Below are 8299 nucleotides of genomic sequence, written 5' to 3' on the forward strand. Positions count from 1 at the left end.
GCGTGTGTGCGCGTGTGTTTGCGTGTGCGCATGTGTGTGTGTGTCTCTGTGTGTGTGTGTGTGTGTGTGTGTGTGTGTGTGTGTGTGTGTGTGTGTGTGTGTGTGTGTGTCTCTGTCTGTGTCTCTGTCTGTGTGTGTGTCTCTGTCTGTGTCTGTGTGTGTCTCTGTCTGTGTGTGTGTGTCTGTGTGTGTGTGTCTCTGTGTGTGTCTCTGTCTATGTGTGTGTGTGTCTGTGTGTGTGTGTGTCGTACACTTTTGTGTTGCCTAGGTCGTAGATGAACAACATGCTGCACAGTATATCCCAGCAGCAGTCAGGCTATGAACTAAGAACAACCCTTAAATGATGACGACTGGCAGACCACACCTATCCACATACTTGAGCTCTGGAAGTCACTGGAGGTAGAGTGTATTGTTGCTAGGCAACAGCAGAAGTGAAATGTGTGTGTGTGTGTGTGTGATGCGGGAGAGAGGGGGGGGCAGAGAGAGAGGGGGGGACAGAGAGGAAGAGAGAGAGAGAGAGACAGAGAGGGAGAAAAAGGAAGAGAGAGAGGGAGGGAGAGATACAGAGAGAGAGAGAGGGAGACAGAGAGAGAGAGGGAGAGAGAGACAGACACAGAGAGAGAGGGAGACAGAGAGAGACAGAGAGAGACAGAGAGAGAGAGACAGAGAGACGGACACAGAGAGAGAGGGAGAGAGAGGGAGAGAGGGAGAGACAGAGAGAGGGAGAGAGAGGGAGAGAGAGAGAGACAGAGAGAGAGAGAGACAGAGAGAGACAGAGAGAGAGAGAGAGAGACAGAGAGAGAGGGAGAGAAGGCTCCAGAATACAGACCCTACAGACTGCAGGTTCTAAGTGGGAACGGGACTGCAGCCAAAAATAACAGTCCCACTCAGCAGACAAAGGAACATTGAGCCTTTCCAATTTGCACCCCTCCTCCACCCCTCATCCCTCCATCCCAACACAGGCTGGGATAGGTGTATAAGTCCTACTGCTACGACCACCCTGAAGGAGATTCACAGATTTCACACACACACACACACACACATACACACACACGTTCACTCTGGGGGACTGACATAATTAACTAGACCTCACCTAGGGTTGCAAAGCTACCAGTAATACCGGAATCCTGGTAACTTCTTTAATTCATACTTGAATAACTTACATTAAAAATGTATATGGAGATATGCGTTTAGACCGTTTCTAGTGGATAGACCGTAAGGTTCAAGGTTCAAGAGAAAATAGTGACCGCTGAATGAAAACGGCATGCAAATGACAATGGTATTATTTTTTCATTTAACACTTCATCTTGTCCAACTATTGACGTTTTTTCACAACTGCCACCAATTTGGTACCATAACATTTACAACGAAGACATAGTCAAATGATGTGTAAAGATATATATATATATATAAAGGATATGTCATGCCGTATAAAGATGGCGTCTTATGGGCTCCTGACCATTTTGCCTGTTTTCTATGCTGATCCAGACTTTTTTTTTTGGTACATAATAATATAATAATATAACATAACATAATATCCCCACCATCATTTCCTATGACCAAAAAACAGCTTCTGGACATCAGGACAGTGATCACTAACCTCAATTTTGGATGAGGATTTCTACTTCAACGAGCCGGCGGCTGTGGATGTACTGCTCATTCCGGACCAGGCCCTGGACTCGAGAGGAAGAGACGGCGCAAGAGAGGCACACGAGCGGGCTCCCTGACGAGACTACGAGTAAATAAACTGCCTTTACCGTCCATTCTATTGGCAGACGTACAAATCACTAGAGAATAAAACTGGTTCTGTTTGAGACTATCCTATAAATGGGATCTGAAGATGTAAGGTTTTTTTCAGAGTCGTGGCTGAACAAAGACGGATAATATACATCTATATATATATATATATATATATCTATACATATACATACATCTATATATATATATATATATATCTATACATATACATACATCTATATATATATATATATATATCTATACATATACATACATCTATATATATATATATATATCTATACATATACATACATCTATATATACATATATATCTATACATATACATACATCTATATATACATATATATCTATACATATACATACATCTATATATATATATATATATCTATACATATACATACATCTATATATATATATATATATATCTATACATATACATACATCTATATATATATATATATATATATCTATACATATACATACATCTATATATACATATATATCTATACATATACATACATCTATATATATATATATATCTATACATATACATACATCTATATATATATATATATATATATATATATACATATACATACATCTATATATACATATATATCTATACATATACATACATCTATATATACATATATATCTATACATATACATACATCTATATATACATATATATCTATACATATACATACATCTATATATACATATATATCTATACATATACATACATCTATATATATATATACTTTTATTTTATTTTATTTCACCTTTATTTAACCAGGTAGGCCAGTTGAGAACACCTTTATTTAACCAGGTAGGCTAGTTGAGAACACCTTTATTTAACCAGGTAGGCTAGTTGAGAACACCTTTATTTAACCAGGTAGGCTAGTTGAGAACAAGTTCTCATTTACAATTGCGACCTGGCCAAGATAATGCATAGCAGTGTGAACAGACAACACATACATACATACATATACACTTTTTTTAAAAAATTTTTACCTTTATTTAACTAGGCAAGTCAGTTAAGAACAAATTCTTATTTTCAATGACGGCCTAGGAACAGTGGGTTACTGCTTGTTCAGGGGCAGAACGACAGATTTGTACCTTGTCAGCTTGGGGGTTTGAACTCGTCCAACGCTCTAACCACTAGGCTACCCTGCCGCCCCATATACATACACATATATATATATATATATATATATATACACATATATATATATATATATACACACACACATCTATATATACATACATATACATCTATATATACATATACATACATATATATATATACATCTATACATACATACATACATATGTATATACATATATATACACATCTACATATACAAATACATACATACAGATACAAATACATACATACAGTGGGGGCAAAAAAGTATTTAGCCGCCCCATACATATCTGATAAAACCAATATTGAACTGTTTGGCCTGAATACCAAGCGTCACGTCTGGAGGAAACCTAGTACCATCCTTACGGTGAAGCATGGTGGTGGCAGCATCCCTATGATGAAGCATGGTGGTGGCAGCATCATGCTGTGAGGATGTTTTTCAGCGGCAGGGATTGGGAGACTAGTCAGGATTGAGGGAGAGATGAACGGAGCAAAGTACAGAGAGATCCTTGATGAAAACCTGCTCTAGAGCGCCCAGGACCTCAGACTGGGGCAAAGGCTCTAAGACTCTAAGCACACAGCCAAGACAACGCAGGAGTTGCTTAAAGACAAGTCTCTGAATGTCCTTGAGTGGCCCCGCCAGAGCCTGGACTTGAACCCGATCTACCATCCCTGGAGAGACCTGAAAATAGCTGTGCAGCGATGCTCCCCATCCAACCTGACAGAGCTTGAGAAGATCTGCAGAGAATATTGGAGAAATTCCCCAAGTACAGGTGTGCCAATCTTGTAGCGTCATACCCAAGAAGGTTTGAGGCTGTAATCATTGCCAAAGTTGCTTCAACAAAGTACTGAGTAAAGTGTCTGAATACTTATGTAAATGTGACATTTCTGTTTTTTTTGTGTGTTTTTTTTTTGCTTTGTCGTTATGGTGTATTGTGTGTAGATTTATGTAGGGAAAAAATGATTTAATCCATTTTTAGAATAAGACAGTAACGTAACAACATGTGGAAACAGTCAAGGGGTCTGAATACTTTCCTAATGCACTGTATAGTGTAGCTACAGACCAAAGCAGAATACTCTAAAGAGGTTTATGAGTCGCACCAGCAGCTGGAGAAGTCATCTGTCTGTCTGTGTCCAGGGGGACAGCAGATCTGTACCACAGCCTTTAGCTATACAGCCTAACCCTTAGTCTGGTCCCAACCCTGTCATCACAGAAAGGAAACATCCCCTACCACCAAGGCACTCCGTGTACACAAAATTGTTCCGTGTTGAATCAACACTTATAGTATTACATTTAACACTGGGCTAGTGTGTACTGTATATGGGTCCATAATTTTCAGTGTTATATTATCACTGTGCTTTAGTACTGACTCTTTTACACTTTGTCAGGGAATTAACACTTTTAGTAACACCTCGTATAGTATTTTTAACCGTTACACCAAGAGGTCCGTATATCCCTCACTATTGGGTTAAGGACACCACAATATTTTTTAACTTTAATGTCACTATTATGTTAGGAATGACAAAGACTTCAGAACTGGCAGCAGACATGCTCAAACTTTAATTAAGATAACGTGGTATAGCTCTTCCACTCACAGGTGGCCAAAAATAACTAACTGAAAGCCACGCCCCACTAAGCCACGTCTCCAATATAATTTATTTGTGCCTTGCTTTCTTGGATGAATTGTAGAATTACCACACATGGCTGTATTTATTATAAGACAGAGACATGTTTGTTGAATTCATACATTTTCAGTCCTGTGACCTTTTAATGACAATACATTCCATATCTCACAAGGCCTTATTTTAAGCCCTAGTTTTGCACGAATACAGATGCCTGAAACTCATTGTTTACCTGCCACATCAGGCATGCAAGTCACATTATGATAGCTTGCAAAATGATGTGCAATTCCTATTGGAATCCAGACAGAGTTAGTAACTCCAACAGTTGGCATTTTTTCATTCAGTGTTGTCAACTTTGTTAAAAGAGACGACCTGAACCATTTAAAATGGAACAACTGTTTCAGTAATGGGTGTAATAATTCTAACTAACTGATCGGATTAGTTTAGAAAGTTATTTATCTTTGTGTAGCGTAAGATTAACCAATCGATCAATGTATATGCAAAAATATCAATCTACCTGCAGTAGGGCATGCTGGGAAATATGATAATGATGGGCATGGTTTTTTGATTTTTTTTACACAAAGTAAAACGAATACAATCACACTCACCTCTGGTTATTAATCCTGGGGTTATTTTACACCAAGGAGTGTAAAATCAACACTAGAAATGCTACACTGGCCTCCCGGGTGGCGCAGTGGTTAAGGGCGCTGTACTGCAGCGCCAGCTGTGCCACCAGAGACTCTGGGTTCGCGCCCAGGCTCTGTCGCAACCGGCCGCGACCGGGAGGTCCGTGGGGCGACGCACTATTGGCCCAGCGTCGTCCGGGTTAGGGAGGGCTTGGCCGGTAGGGATGTCCTTGTCCCATCACACACCAGCGAGTGCTGTGGCGGGCCGGGCGCAGTACACGCTAACCAAGGTAGCCAGGTGCACGGTGTTTCCTCCGGCGCATTGGTGCGGCTGGCTTCCGGGTTGGATGGGCGCTGTGTTAAGAAGCAGTGCTGCTTGGTTGGGTTGTGTATCGGAGGACGCATGACTTTCAACCTTCGTCTCTCCCGAGCCCGTACGGGAGTTGTAGCGATGAGACAAGATAGTAGCTACTAAAAACAATTGGTTACCAAAAATTGGGGAGAAAAAGGGGAAAAATTCAACAACAAAAAAATAAAAAAAAGAAATGCTACACTGAAACAAAGGTTAACAGGTTAACACCGGCGCCAGGTTAACACCGGCCAATTGGCTATGTGGCCTCATTCATACAGGCGGTCCCATTCTGATCCTTTGCCACTAATTCGTCATTTGACAATCAGATCAGATCTTTTGCCGATAATGTGGGCAAAAGATTTTCAAAAATCGATAAAAATCGACACATGTTAAAACAACAGGATTGTAGACTAATAGTGAAATGCTTACTTACGGGTCCTTTTCAAACAATGCAGAGTTTAAGATAAAGGTTTGTTTTAAATATATAAACAGTGACATGAGGAATGAATAACGAATAAATATAACGAGTAAAAACAAAAAGATATAAATATATAGGGACTGCCAGTACTAAGTCGATGTGCAGCGGTAGCAGGTAGCTATGCACATATAGGTAGGGGTAAAGGATAGATAATAGACAGTAACAGCAGTATACTGTAGGTAGGGGTAAAGGATAGATAATAGACAGTAACAGCAGTATAATGTAGGTAGGGGTAAAGGATAGATAATAGACAGTAACAGTATACTGTAAGTAGGGGTAAATGATAGATAATAGACAGTAACAGCAGTATACTGTAGGTAGGGGTAAAGGATAGATAATAGACAGTAACAGCAGTATACTGTAGGTAGGGGTAAAGGATAGATAATAGACAGTAACAGCAGTATAATGTAGGTAGGGGTAAAGGATAGATAATAGACAGTAACAGTATACTGTAAGTAGGGGTAAATGATAGATAATAGACAGTAACAGCAGTATACTGTAGGTAGGGGTAAAGGATAGATAATAGACAGTAACAGCAGTATACTGTAGGTAGGGGTAAAGGATAGATAATAGACAGTAACAGCAGTATACTGTAGGTAGGGGTAAAGGATAGATAATAGACAGTAACAGCAGTATACTGTAGGTAGGGGTAAAGGATAGATAATAGACAGTAACAGCACTATACTGTAGGTAGGGGTAAAGGATAGATAATAGACAGTAACAGCAGTATACTGTAGGTAGGGGTAAAGGATAGATAATAGACAGTAACAGCAGTATAATGTAGGTAGGGGTAAAGGATAGATAATAGACAGTAACAGCAGTATACTGTAGGTAGGGGTAAAGGATAGATAATAGACAGTAACAGCAGTATACTGTAGGTAGGGGTAAAGGATAGATAATAGACAGTAACAGCACTATACTGTAGGTAGGGGTAAAGGATAGATAATAGACAGTAACAGCAGTATACTGTAGGTAGGGGTAAAGGATAGATAGACAGTAACAGCAGTATACTGTAGGTAGGGGTAAAGGATAGATAATAGACAGTAACAGCAGTATACTGTAGGTAGGGGTAAAGGATAGATAATAGACAGTAACAGCAGCATATGTGGTGACTGTGTGTGTGTGTGTGTGTGTGTGTGTGTGTGTGTGTGTGTGTGTGTGTGTGTGTGTGTGTGTGTGTGTGTGTGTGTGTGTGTGTGTGTGTGTGTGTGTGTGTGTGTGTGAGAGAGTATATGTGAGCGTGCTATGTGTGTGTAGGCGTATGTAGTGTGTGTGGGGGATTTCAGTGTAAGTATGTGTGAGTGTGTGGGTAGAGTTAGAAAGAAAGTGCAGGTAGTCTAGGTAGCCATTTGATTATCTATTTAGCAGTCTTGTTTGGCAGTCTTGTTTAGCAGTCTTGTTTAGCAGTCTTGTTTAGCAGTCTTGTTTGAACGTCTTGTTTGACAGTCTTGTTTAGCAGTCTTGTTTAAAGGTCTCATGGCTTTGGGTTAGAATCTGTTCAGGATCCTGTTGTTTCCAGACTTGGTGCATGGTACCGCTTGCCGTGCAGTAGCAGAGTGAACAGTCTAAGACCTGGGTGGCTGAGTCTTTGACAATTTTTAGGGCCTTCCTCTGACACCGCCTGGTATAGAGGTCCTGAATAGCAGGTGGCTCAGCCCCAGTGATGTGGCGCCTTGAGGTCGGATTCCTTGCAGTTGCCGTACCAAGCAGCGATGCAGCCAGTCAAGATGCTCTCAGTGGTGCAGCTGTAGAACTTACTGAGGATCTGAGGGCCCATGCCAAATCTTTTAAGCCTCCTGAGGGGGAAGAGGCTCTGACGTGCCCCCTTCACAATTGTGTGGGTGTGATGTGGACTCCGAGGAACTTGAAGCTCTCGGCCCTCCGTTTCCTGTTGTCCACAATCGTCTCTTTTGTCTCGCTGACGTTGATGGAGAGGTTGTTGCCCTGGTACATCACTGCCAGGTCTCTGACCTCCTTCGTCCCTATAGGCTGCCTCATCATCGTCGTCGTCCAAATCGAGGTTAGTGATAGGCTGGAAACATTACGGACAAAAAGAGTTACGATCAGCGCAAAAAAACACCACACAAAATAGCAGAACTGGTCCGGATCCCGTAAGACAGCAGCTATCCACTGAACGTCAGAAAATGGGCTGCATGTGTCACGGCCGTCGAAAGAAATGGACCAAAGTTCAGCGTGGTGAGCGTACATTTCCTTTTTTATTTCAAATGTCGCCTACAAAACAACAACAGAAACAACCGTGAAGCTTACAGGGCATTAGAGCCACTAACAAAGACAACTACCCACACTGAAAGGAG

At 40.8% G+C, this 8299-nt stretch overlaps 1 protein-coding gene across 2 annotated transcripts in view; it reads left to right on the forward strand.

The window, feature by feature from the left end:
- Positions 1 to 8299, forward strand: part of LOC139380352 (protein FAM124A) — a 64449-nt gene that overhangs the window by 43879 nt on the left and 12271 nt on the right. The gene's annotated exons all lie outside the window — the stretch shown is intronic.

This window comes from Oncorhynchus clarkii, chromosome 22 (assembly GCF_045791955.1).
Source record: "Oncorhynchus clarkii lewisi isolate Uvic-CL-2024 chromosome 22, UVic_Ocla_1.0, whole genome shotgun sequence".
NCBI classification, from domain to species: Eukaryota; Metazoa; Chordata; class Actinopteri; order Salmoniformes; family Salmonidae; genus Oncorhynchus; species Oncorhynchus clarkii.